Source organism: Martes martes (assembly GCF_963455335.1).
Source record: "Martes martes genome assembly, chromosome: 13".
NCBI classification, from domain to species: Eukaryota; Metazoa; Chordata; class Mammalia; order Carnivora; family Mustelidae; genus Martes; species Martes martes.
The window spans coordinates 55,944,224-55,957,474 of record NC_137901.1 but is presented as its reverse complement, the minus strand read 5'-3'; the positions used below and the strand labels follow the sequence as shown (position 1 = coordinate 55,957,474).

General features: G+C 41.5%; 1 protein-coding gene across 1 annotated transcript in view; it reads left to right on the top strand.

Annotated features, from left to right (window-relative positions):
• The window catches only part of LAMA1 (laminin subunit alpha 1), a gene marked incomplete at its 5' end in the record, with an annotated part of 156,939 nt that overhangs the window by 40,495 nt on the left and 103,193 nt on the right, over positions 1-13,251 (top strand). The window lies entirely within an intron of this gene.

The window sequence follows — 13,251 nt, the reverse complement described above, 5'->3', positions numbered from 1 at the left end:
ACATTCTGCTCAAATTGCAACGTCATTATCTCTAGAAAGTTGTAACAAATAAAAGAGCAAAGTAGCTCATGAATATCTCGGCCATACCTCAAAAAAGCTCTTGTGTTTTTAAGGTTTTTAACTGACCTTTTCTCTATGCAGAAATGTCCTTTATTTTGATATAGAAGCAGAAATTTTTAAATACAGGGAAAATATAAGAAAAATGTTTTCATTTAAAAGAAAAAAAGTTTTTTTAATAGGTTCCATGCCCAGCTTAGAGCCCAATGTGAGGCTTGAATGCACAACCGTGAGATCAGAACCTGAGCTGAGCAAGAGTCAGATGCTCAACCAACTGAGCCACCCAGGCACCCCATAAGAGAAAAAAATTTTTAAACTTTTTTTTTAAAGATTTTTATTTATTTATTTGACAGAGAGAGATCACAAGTAGGCAGAGAGGCAGGCAGAGAGAGAGGAAGAAGCAGGCTCCTCACTGTGCAGAGAGCCCGATGCGGGGCTCGGTCCCAGGACCCTGAGATAATGACCTGAGCCGAAGGCAGAGGCTTAACCCACTGAGCCACCCAGGCGCCCCAAGAGAAAAAAAAATTTTAAAAACCACTTGTGGGGTGCCTGGGTGGCTCAGTTGGTTAAGTGATGGCCTTTGGCTCATGTCATGATCCTGGAGTCCCAGGATCGAGTCCCACATTGGGCTCCCTGCTCCGCAGGGAGTCTGCTTCTCCCTCTGACTTTACCCCTCTTGTGCTCTCTCTCTCTCCCTCTCTCTCATTCTCTCCCTCTCAAATAAATAAATGAAATCTTTAAAAACAAAACAAAACAAAAACAAAAAAAAACCACTTGTTCTTTTTTTTTTTTTTAAAGATTTTATTTATTTGACAGATCACAAGTAGGCAGAGAGAGAGGGGGAAGCAGGCTCTCTGCTCAGCAGGGAGCCCGATGCGGGCTCATGACCTGAGCTGAAGGCAGAGGCTTAACCCACTGAGGCACCCAGGCGCCCCTCCACTTGTGGTTCTAATTACCAGGATTTACTTTTTTTTTTTTTTTTAAGATTTTATTTATTTATTTGACAGACAGAGATCACAAGTAGGCAGAGAGGCAGGCAGAGAGAGAGGAGGAAGCAGGCTCCCGGCTGAGCAGAGAGCCCGATGCGGGGCTTGATCCCAGGAACCTGGGACTATGACCTGAGCCGAAGGCAGAGGCTTTAACCCACTGAGCCACCCAGGTGCCCCCAGGATTTACCTTTTGATCTAGTCCATCATATCTGAAAACACTGTATAGTTAATAATTCATGATCTCTGCTTATTGGGTGCCAGGGTCTCAAGATTCCTTGATGAACAAGACAACGATGACATCCGGGGAAAGCCCTTAGCCCAGAGAAGTGTACAACAAACAGGAGCTTCCGTATACATGTTGGTTACTATCCCTGCTGCTACACCTCTTATCTGAGGCCGAGCCGGGCCCTCAGACCTTCTGGTCTAGTGGCGGAAATAGGCAGACCCCTTTGGTCTGGTGGTGTAGGTTGTGCAGGGGTTAAGGATGCTTGGATAACACAGAGGAAGGGGCAGCTTAGGGACCCAGGGAGACAACCCAAATGAAGGGAGTGAAGGAAGGGAGCAGGCAATGAGGAAATGTGCATAGAGCAGGTAGGGGAAAACATGTTTATAGAGCTAAAATTGTACATCCAGTCCTGTAATAAATGTCTTCTTTAATTTTTTCTGTTGATTGTGATACAGCTTACGCACCGTGAAATGCACCCATCTTAAGGGTATAGTTGGATGGGTTTTGATACAGAATCTCCCCCTGTGCCTCTTCGGGTCGGCGCTCCTCCAGCTCCTCCCCCTCCTGCCACCGGAGGAGCCAGGGTTCTGAATGTTTCTCACTGTAGCTTTGCCTGTTACATAATATATAAATGGGAGTAAATGGTGTGTCCTTTAGTGTTTGGCTTCTTTTAGCCTCATAGCTGCGAGATTCACCCACTGTTGCTTGTGTGAGTGGTTTGTTCTTTAATTTCTGTGTATTTTATTTCACAAATGTAACAACATTTGTTTATGCATCCTCTCATTATGTTGTTGGGTTATTCCAGTTCTTTTTCTCAATGCCTGTTAATTTATTGAGATGTAATGACAGATAGCATTGTGTAGGTTTGAGATGCATAACTCGTTGGTTTGAGACATTCACGTATTGCAATATGGTTCTATAGTGACATTAGCTAACATTTCTATCATGTCATGTAATTATGTCTTTTCTGTGTTGAGAACAATTAAGATCTAGTCTGTTAGCAACTTTGAAGATTATTATACAGTATTGTGGACTAGAATCACTGTATTATGCATTAGATCCAAACTCATTTATCTACTAGTTGCCATCATTTTTGACAGTTATAAATAAAGCTGCCATGAACATTCTTATGAAAATCTTTTTTGAGACATATATCTTTGTTTCTCTAGGGTTGGAATTGCATAGCCAAAGGATATGTCAATATTTAACTTTATAAGACATTGACAAACCACTGTCCAGCAAGCATCTCTAGGCAAAAAGCTCTTCTCCCCAGAATCACTGTCTTATGTCGCCTGCTGTCCAATATTTTAGAACCACTCTTTAATATCTTTATCCAGTTTTCTACTTGTTTACTCCAGGAGGGCCAGGTTGTACCAATTTCTTCTCCATGCCAGCATCTACATTCCTGTAACAACTTTTGATGGCAGAATAATAGGTCACCATCTGGGTACGTGATAATTTATTCAACCTGTTCCCATTGTTGGACATGTCAGGTGTTTCCAATTTTATAAAATCAGGCTGCAACACATATTTACATATTTTTGTGGCCGCAGTGCTGATTATATTTTCATGTAGATTGCAAAAAATGGGATTATTGGGTCAAAGAGTTTAAACATCCTTTCATTGTGATCTGGAGTACCTTGTTTTTTCAAAATACTGTTCCGTTTACAGATTCACTAACAGTGAATCTAAGTTTGTGTTTCACAACCCCTCAGGAGCACAAAGATTAACATTTCCTCTCAGTTTTTGTTCTCTACCAATTGAATACCTGAGCCTCTCTCGTTTATTTACTTATTCATTTGTTTGTGCACTGTAACATGTATTTATTGACTTACGTCACTCTATCGGACATATATTTGGGAGTGCTGGGTTGAATTCAGATGCTTAAGTAATGCTTATTTGTTCTTGTCTATTATCTTCACATGGATAAATTATGTCATGATTATTAATCTCTATGGGAGCAATCAAATTGTTTGTAACACGGTGGTGGCATTTTTTAGATATTTGGATCTCAATGCAAAAGGCAGGATAGAATTTTCCTGTTGTAACAAAAGAGAAAAAAGAAAGAATTAACTCTAAATATCATTGTTTGAGAGGTGCCAAGAATAGCTACGGCACTTGAGGAAAATCACTAAAAATCCGATAGCGGTACCTCATATCAATTTGTAAAATTTTGTAAAGTCTTCTCCTGCAAATATTATTTCACACTATACTTACAATGCAAGATAAGTGAAGAACATACTGAATCATATTCCCGTTTTCATTGTGAAAAATTTAGTGGAAGGTAGAGAAAATATTCTCTGGATTTGTCATTTGAAGCCCGAGTTGTAGAAACCATCAAATTGAGTTTTATCATTCTCTAGATGGTAAGAAATTAAAAACTCATGAACTGGGGGGAGTGATTCTGGAAGTCTTACTCTAGAAGCATTAATCTCGGTGGGATGACAAAGCCGTCACAGTGACAAAGGTAGAAACTCTAATGACTGGGATGACAGTCTAGACACCTGTACATTTCCTCAGACCTGGGAACCCTTTGAAATATTTTTGCAGCTACTCGGAGGGCACTGACCTGCTCCGGGCCTGCCCTTTATGCGCCACAAGGTACGGAAATGGAAGCTGGGAAAGCTGTGAGATCAAATTTAAACCTGCAAATTATTAGCCGGGGAGGCACAGCTGTCCAAACCCAGACATCCTGAGAAGTTTGGTGAAGACTTAAAACCACTCATGAGCCAGTGAGGGTGGTGTAGGCTTTCTTCGAGTAACTGATAACTACAATAATAATGTGTAAATCAGCTGTCTTTGTCGCTGAAAAACCAACAGACTTTATTTTGTTGAGAAATTTTAGATTGACAGAAAAATGGAGTGGGGAGTACCAGGGTTCCCAAACATCCCCTCTAGAAAAGCTTTTGGTCAAACTTAGGCAGTCATCATATTTTTAAAAGCAAATCATCAAGTGGCTGAACTAGGGCAGATTTCATAGTTCCTGAGAACTTGCCCCCTGGTATTTGGAAGGTGACTGAGAATTGTCAGACTTAAAATTTAACATTTTTCTCTCTTCTCTAATATCTTCTGGCATATTATCAGAGCATGGTTCCTTTGATCTTCATAGGACACAAACGCAAGAAAGCTAGTGAGATGACCATGGCCTCCGCTGAGATGGCCAACACTGAGGGTTATTTCTTGCTTTCCACTAGAATGACCCAGGGGGTCCAGACAGGAAGCTGCTGCCCAGGTGTCAGCTCATGAGCCCCAGGGGGAAAGCATTCTGTCTGAACTGTGGATCTCCAGACAAGTCATCACTGGGACCTTCTTTTCCTTTTCAAACCCTAATGGTTTGGGGCTCAGGTTTTATATGGAGTGAACTACCATCATGTCTTACCGGAGCTCATGAGAACATGACAGAAATAGGGTCATGTAGGAAAGGGAAGACTCTAGACGTGCCCTTACATACACTGTGTGTTTGACCTCCACATGGCTTCACTGGTTTCTCCAGAGTTCCCTCACTGGAGATACCGGACTCCCACTCACGTTCAATTTGGAAATCTCCATCTTCCATGAAAAGTTGAATCTTCATATCATCTAATTTTCTTTCCCTATTTTCACATCTTTTTCTTGAGCCATTTTTAGGGGTACAGTTCACTGGCATTAAGTACCTCCACATTGTTGTACAACTATCACCACTATTCATCTCTAGAACTTTCCCATTATCCCGAAATAAAACTTTGTACACTAACTCCCTGTTCCTCCCACCCTTCCCCAGCCCCAATGAACCATACTTCTAATTTCAGTTTCTATGAATTTGACTACTTTAGGTAACCCATGTGGGTGGTATTTATAGTTATTTGTCCTTTGTATCTGGCTTATTTCACTTAGCATCATGTCTGCAAGGTTCATCCATGCTGTAGAATGTATTAGAATTTCATTCTTTTTTAAGGCTGAATAATATTCCATTATAGGGATATCCCAAAGTTTGTTTATCCATATATCCATTGATGGATATTTGGGTTAATTCCATCTCTTGGGTATTGTGATTAGTGCTCCTGTAGACATTGGTGTACTAGTATCTGTCTGAGTCCCTGCTTTCAACTTTTGTGGGCATATATTCAGAATTGGAATTACTGGCTCAAAAGGGAATTCTATGATTAATTTTTTGAGGACCCCCTCCATACTGCCTTGCATAATGGCTGCACCCTTTTACATTCCTGTCACATCTTTTTAAGTAAATAAAAGCCTTCCTGCATAAGACACTTAATTAGATAGTCTTAAAAAAAAAAAGCTTTAAATGCTATGATTTAAATGTGATAACCATCAGTTCAGTGCCTGACAAGTGACAGATGCTCAGTGAAGTTTGATGTTTCTAAAGGAAAATGAGAATCTTTAAATAGGACATAGACCAACTTCCCACATAAAGAATGAAGTCTTGCAAAAACAAACAAAAAATGCTTTCTAATTTCTCTAGTGCTAAAACTATAAAACAATTCAGCTAGATTTCATGAACAAAGGAAAGAAACACACAATTACTGTTTCTAGGAGTTGTAAATGTGTAACGAACAGGTTAATGTTTAATGGAGTTAGTCAAGTGCAGATTTGCACAGCTTTTCTGGATGGTGTTGCCTGTTGGATTTATGATTAGGGGCACCTTTTACTTTCATAGAGTGAGCTAAGGGAGGAGAAGAAGGGATATGGAGCTATAGGTGCGAAAGCATCGCTAGAGCGACTCGGGTATCATGGGCCAACAGGAGATCGAACAGATGAAACAGAAAGAAGCTGAGTTGAGAAGTTGAGAGCTAGAGACCTCTGCCTGGCCTCTTTGTGTTTTCTTTCTCACTCACATTTGACCTTTTAGAAAACTCTTGAAGACCCACTTGACCTTTTCTCTGCTTAGGTCTCGGTCTTCGCTACGCCAACATCAGCATCTTTCCTGATTTCCCGGCACCCACATCCAGTTGCGTGATCTTTTCATCCCTGCTGACCCTGTGGCTTCCTGGTTTAAGGTCCTCTCGTGGTCTGTAAGTTTGAACACAGTGCAAGGACCCACGCCCTGCCCAGGCTCCCTCCCGCTGTCTACACTCAAGCCAGCCTGGCTTCCTGCCATTTCTGCACTGCTCTGTGCTCTGGCCCTGCGGGGTCTTCACTCCCTGTCCTTCTGTCCCTTCTCTCCCTTTTCTCGTCCCCCACATCACTGCTGTATTGGTTGCATCTGTCACAGTTCCTGTTACAAAGCAGATGCTCAATCCATGTATAGTGAATGAACCGTAAGTAGAAAATTGTTAAGGCTCATTCCTTGCTCCCTCCCTCATGTCCTGATGGAGCACATCTCTGAGAATAAGCTCTCTGCTTTTCTCCCCATCTCTCCTGCTCCCCAGGAGAGGAGCAGTCATTTTTCTACCTGGCTGAAGAGCTGACCATCTGGGGTGACATCTCTGTTCTTCTTTTACTGAGCAGATTATTCTTAGGACACAGGTTCCCGGCCCACAGGAAGGTCATTGAGCAGGTGTGCACACGTTTGTTCAGCCCATGACACAGAGGCTCTATGTCAGGCAGACCATTCATTTGAAGCACGATGTCCATTTTTCCTTTTTTTTCCTGGAATATTGCTAACTTCTTTCTTCAATCTCCATGACACATCTCTGAGCCTACTTCCACAGTCAATAGGTGAAGAAAGGAAAGCTATTTATTGTCACCCCTGTTCCAACCTGACAAAGGGAAGATTGCATTTTAGGAACAATCCTTATATAATTTCAAAGGCTAAGATATTCATAGGTGAAAACCTGGTGGAGGTTAGGCATCAGAGGATAGGAAAGGTGCCTTTTGTATTTCTCAGATCTGAGAATGACCTCTGAATATATCTCACAAGTGTGTTTATCTCATTCTAGGGTGGGCTGGGCTGTCACGTGACACAGGATGGGGAAAAAAGGTAAACATGCTCACAAAGGGCATTTGGTGACATCCTTGCTTGTGCTCTTGAGGTGGTTCCAACTAAGCCTCCACAAAACTTAGCAAAATCATTCCAGAGCGCTCAGGGACATTGAGCGCTGGGGACAATTATGCGGAGACATAACATGGGGACAGGGAATGAAAACCAACCCCTTCCTCTTCAGTTTTGACTTCTTAAAAGTGGTTCAACCCTTTTCCATTGCAATACTGCTAGTGATCCTTAAATGGAAACTGTGACATGTGGCTCACGGGACAGCTTACTGGTCTGCCCTTTTTAAAATAGCTTTTCTAGGTGACGAGAAACAGAACTGCTTCTGGCAGATGTTTTGAATATCCCTTTCCCGTCTTTAGATTGCTGGTTCTAGGTGCCCCTTTACTGTTTGGACAGGCTCCTGTGGCTGTGCCCTCCTTTGGTTGGTGACCGACCACCTTTAGTACTTTTGCTTTTCCTCAATGTTTACTTGAAGTGTCTGAGCTTGCTTCCAAAATTGCCATTCCTGATTTTCTGAGACACAAATCTTAAAAAATTTAAGGAAAGAAACCAAGTTGATCTAAATTTGTCACTACTGATAACCAGTTCTTTCTCTCCCCAATAAAAAGAAAAGGCAAAAGGAAAGAAAACTGGGGGGGGGGGGATTGGATTTTGACATGTTTATTTTGCATTTTTAATGACAACACCGAATTTAAAGAAAAATCTAGTTTTATTCCAAAGTTCTCTTCTCATTCACAAAGCTGTTTCCTTCTGTCTGTTAATTTTGTATGCTGGTCCTGAAATGAGGAGATAACAGTAAACAGTCAACTAAAATATGGTAGAAGCGACCTTTTAAGGTAATTGCCTGTAAGAGGTGTACCTAAAATGTACATTACACGTATCCCTTGTGCCAAGATTTCCTTGTCCCAAACTTTGCTTGTTACTTCACAAGATTATCATCTGACCAGATGTTTGAGTGATGGATACTCTAAACTCAGAAGTGATTCATGTCTGTGGTAGTAGATGGCCTTCTAGTAAATAATAACTTCTCTATTCTTGAGTAATAAATATTCAAATGATTATTTTGAACTTTATCTTCTAATAATGTCATAAGAAATAAAGCTTCAAAGCATAAATTCACTACTTTTATGGGGATAATAGAGAAATACTACTTATCAAATACACATAACTCTTTTTTTTTCTTTTTAAAGATTTTATTTATTTATTTGACAGAAAGAGCAGGAGAACAGAGGCAGAGGGAGCAGGAGAGGGAGAAGCAGTTTCCCCACTGAGCAGGGAGTCCAGTGTGGGGCCAGATCTCAGGATTCTTGAGATCATGACCTGAATTGAAGGCAGATGCTTAACTGACTGAGCCACCCAGGCGTTCCGCACTTAAGTCTTTTTAAATGTCATTTGACATACAACCTAAAACTCTTTTGTCTGGGAAAATCTCTATTCCAGCACGTAAGAGGGAAAACATCCCTCCAGTCTATCACAGAGGCCATAAGTGCTTGTATGGATGGAAAATTTCCAGAGGGGTGTTCCCGCGTGGTATCTGGGTCCCCCACAGATTATGGGTCGAGGTCCAGCAGAGAAGGGCCAAGCTTTCTGTGGAGATGAGAGACTTGACTTCACCACCTACATTGGAAGTTACCCCTCACCTTTGGAGAATTAGACTACCTGTGCTTGTCAGATGCCTGTGCCTGAGGTGGATTTAATATATGTAAGTGAAGACAGCAGCATGGAAATTCCTGTCTGGATTCCTCTGTAGGAAGTGGTGTTTGATGTAAGTCTACTGTATTTAGGTGACACTGTTTATGTGCATTGCAGTGATCATTAACAAAGGCCACTTGGTGGAAAACCGTGATGAAGGTGGATTTTGAAATGGCTGCGTCAGCGGCAGGTTTGGCAAGTCCACAGTGACTGCGAGTCTAGTGAAAACTCTGCTTCGTCAGCTTGTGTGCGGCCAACCTTAGATGGAGAGGAAAGGCAGTTGAGTCAACCGTGCACATGCGTGCACACACACACACACACACACGAGCAACAGAAATATTACAGATTTCATTTATGTAAACATTTAATATTCTATATACTAACATAGAATCCCTTTTTCTCTGTTATGAGCAAGGACCTACTGATCAATGCACATTTGGTGAATCAGAGCTTGTATCAATTTGCTAGGCCTACTGTAGCAAGTAACGAAGACTGGGTGGCTCACCCAACAGAAATTTATATACTCGGAGTCCTGGAGGCTACAAGTCCAAGGTCAACATGTTGGCAGGGTTGATTTCTTCTGGAACTTAGCTTGTTAGCTTGTAGATGGCTTCTCACTGTGTCCCCACATGGTCGCTCTTAGGTCTGTGTGCATCTGTGTCCTAATATTCTTCCGAAGTCCCTGGTTGTGTTACACTAGGGCTCACCTGCATGGCCTCATTTAACTTGAATGACCTCTTGACCCTGTCTGCAGATAGAGTCACATTCTGAGGTAGTAGGGGTTAGGACTTCGACATATGGGTTTGGGGGAGACAATTCAGTCAAAAACATGGCTTCACTGAGGACAAACTATGTTTGGATGCTTCATGCGTTCCTCGTCCTCTTTCATAGATTTACAGAGTGTAGTCCCTTTCTGGGTTTGTTTTTTTGATCTCCAATTTGGGGACCTTGAGGACTATGGAGAGATTGTGAGAACAATGCCCAGCTTCACAGCCCAAGGCCTTGATCAAGATAAGAGTTAAACATTTCCTTCCTTGAAGAATTGTCCTGAAGTTTCCCCCTTATGGTTGTCCTTCCATTTACAGTGATTTTCTCATAGATGGCTAAGCTCTCAGTATGAAAGCTGACAAGAGTTTGAGGAAAATCCAAGAATATGTTATTGAAATAATGGGAAAACTGGGTTAGCACCCACCTGTTGCCACAGCCTGGAACGTGACCCTTCCTTTTCCTTGCCTTCTGACCAGCAAAGCATGGTGATTGAGTATGGACTTCTGGGCTCAAAGCCCTACAGTATACATTTTTAAAAAAGATTTTATTTGGGGCACCTGGGTGGCTCAGTGGGTTAAAGCCTCTGCCTTCGGCTCAGGTCATGATCCCAGGGTCCTGGGATCGAGTCCCGCATCGGGCTCTCTGCTCAGCGGGGAGCCTGCTTCTCCCTCTCTCTCTGCCTGACTCTCTGCCTACTTGGATCTCTGTCAAATAAATAAATTAAAAAAAAAAAGATTTTATTTATTTATTTGACAGAAAGCAAGAGAGCATAAGCAGGGGGAGTGGCAGAGTGAGAGGGAGAAGCAGACTCCCCGTCGAGCAGGGAGCCAGATGTGGCGCTTTATCCCAGGACCCTAGAATCATGACCTGAGCCAAAGGCAGATCCTTAACTGACTGAGCCACCCAGGAGTCCCTGTGGCTCTCACAGTACCTGTGAGATCCTGGGATTACATAACCTTTCCATGCCTCAGTTTTCTCATCTGTAAAGTGGCAGAAATAACAATATATACTTCATAAGAAGAATTTAGTGATAGAATTAGAAAAGCCAATGATTCTAATGAGGCATTAATAATTCTAATTAATTATTTATTAATTGACTTATTAATTTTATTAATATCATTAATAAGTCATTAAATATCGATTAATTAATAATTCATTGTTGGCCACAGTACGTGCTCCATTAGCATTAGCTGTCATTCATCCTTGTTTCTTACACAACCTCCCATCCCCGTCCCCCCACCCCCGCCGGCTCATCCCAGGCTCTCCCAATAGAAACTCCAGAGTTAGTTGGAGCAGCTGCCACTGCATTTGTTTAAATGAACCCAGCGTGCAAGTGAACATAGGTGTCTTTTATTTGGGTATCACAAAAAGGAAGTTCAGCAACCTTAGGTATGTGTGGACTTGTGGGGGCCAGTGCTCTTATTAGGACCTGTGACTCAGTAGTTTGTCTCTCAATTTCTCTATACATCAATTTCCAAATATGTAATGGGCACAACAGTCATTTGGAACTCAAGAAGTTGTTTGGGATTAAATGAGATGATACGCATAAAGTTCTTAACGTGCATGAAGTCATCCTGTTAGTTCTTTCCATTTTAAATGTGAAACTGGAAAACAGAAGAGAAATACATTTCATTTCAGCTGTCTTTGTGAATTTCCTTTCCTTCTATCCCTCTCTAATGGGCTGCCCCATCATGCTATCTCACTGGGCACCTCCATTTTTAAAAAAAAGTTTATTTATTTATTTGGGAGAGAGAAAGAGAGAGAGAGAGAGAGCGCATGCACAAGTGGGGGGAGGGGTAGGGGGAGAGGGAGAAAATCTCAAGTAGATTCCCTGATGATTTTGGAGTCCCATGTGGGGCTCGGTCCTACCACCCCGAGATCATGACCAGAGCTGAAATCAAGAGTCAGATGCATAACCAACTCAGCCAGCCAGTCACTCCTGGGCACCTCCATTTTTTAAAGTCTTGTGAAATGGTAAATATTTTCAGATAAACAGGAAGTTGAAGCTGAGAACTTTGGATTCTGGAGATGATATATGATTTTTTATTTAAATGTCTTCAGGAGAGCTACATGAAATGGAATCCGCATGTTTTCTGCAGCTCCAGAGAATGGAATTTATGAGGCACCTTGAGAATCAATTCAGGGAAAGATCCCCTAACAGAGGAAATGTCCATAAAACAAAAGGACTATCTTAAGAGCAAGTGAATTTCCTGTCACTGGAATGTTCCAAGAGAGGCTGGTTGGTGGACAGATGATTCCTTCTTAGTGCTGAATTTGGGGCTACACAGCAACAAGAGTCCCTTCCAAATGCAAGATTTACCTGGCTAGTGCTCATCTACGTCCCATTTTCCCCTGTATGCAAACTCTGCACTTTCTAACTTTTTATTTCTTTCTAAAAGAACAGTTTTTAATCTTTCAGAACAGTTTTTAATGTTTACAGAAAAACGAGTGTAAAGTACGGAATCCCATACACCCCTCACTCTTCTGCATCCATTCCCCTTCTTATTCTCATCTTGCATTAGTATAAAGTATTTGTTTCAACTGATGGGCTGATGTGGATACATTGTTACTAATTAAGTCCCTCATTTACAGTGTTTCACTCTTGGTGTTGCACGTTATATGGGTTTTAACAAATGTTTAATGACAGATGTCCACAATTACATAACCTACAGAGTAGCTTCACTGCCCTAAGAATCCTCTGTGGCCCCCTGGTCATCTCTCCTTCCCCCTCAACCCTTGGCAACTACTGATCTTTTTCTGTCTCTGTATTTTTACCTTATCCAGCATGCCATATTTGGGGGATTTTATTGTATGTAGCCTTTTCGGATTGGCCCTTTCACTTAGCAACATGCATTTAAATTTCCTCTATATCTTTTCATAGTGTGAGAGCTTATTTCTTTTTATCACTGAATAATATGTTAGTGGACAGTGTATCGCACTTTGTTCATCCATTCGCCTTTGGAAATTTTCCATTCATTTAGGTAAGTACCGAGCAGTGCAGTTGCTGGGTTGTACAGTGAGAATATGGGTAGCTTTTATAGAAACTGACAAACCACATTCTAAAGCGGCTTTACCATTTTGCATTCCTGTCAGTGGTTCCTGGGAGTTCCTGTTGTTCCACATCCTTGTCGGCTTTCTGTATTGTTCATGTTTTGGATTGACGTCATTCAAATAGGCACACACGTAGTGGACTGACTTATTTCCCTCATATTCAGATGTGTTATTTCCAAATTACTGTAAGAAATACACTTGAGCTACCACTGGTGTAATGTGAAGTCACTACGATCATTCAGGATCCCAGTGGAAAGACACTGAAAACGGGAGAACAAGCACTTACATTAACATCACTACTGTTCACGATGATTGTAATAATACACATTTATTTGAGAGAGTGTTTTTTTGAGTTTATTTGGAAAAGTGATGCCTCCAGGGGAACATTCACAAGACCTATTTCTGATCAACATTTATATGGAATTACACCCAAAAACGTGAGGAGACGTTGGCGATCATCTAATCAGTCTCTCAAGAGGCAACTTATTTTTAAGCGGTTCTACTGATTCTTGATTGACATTTCTCACTATCCTTGTTTT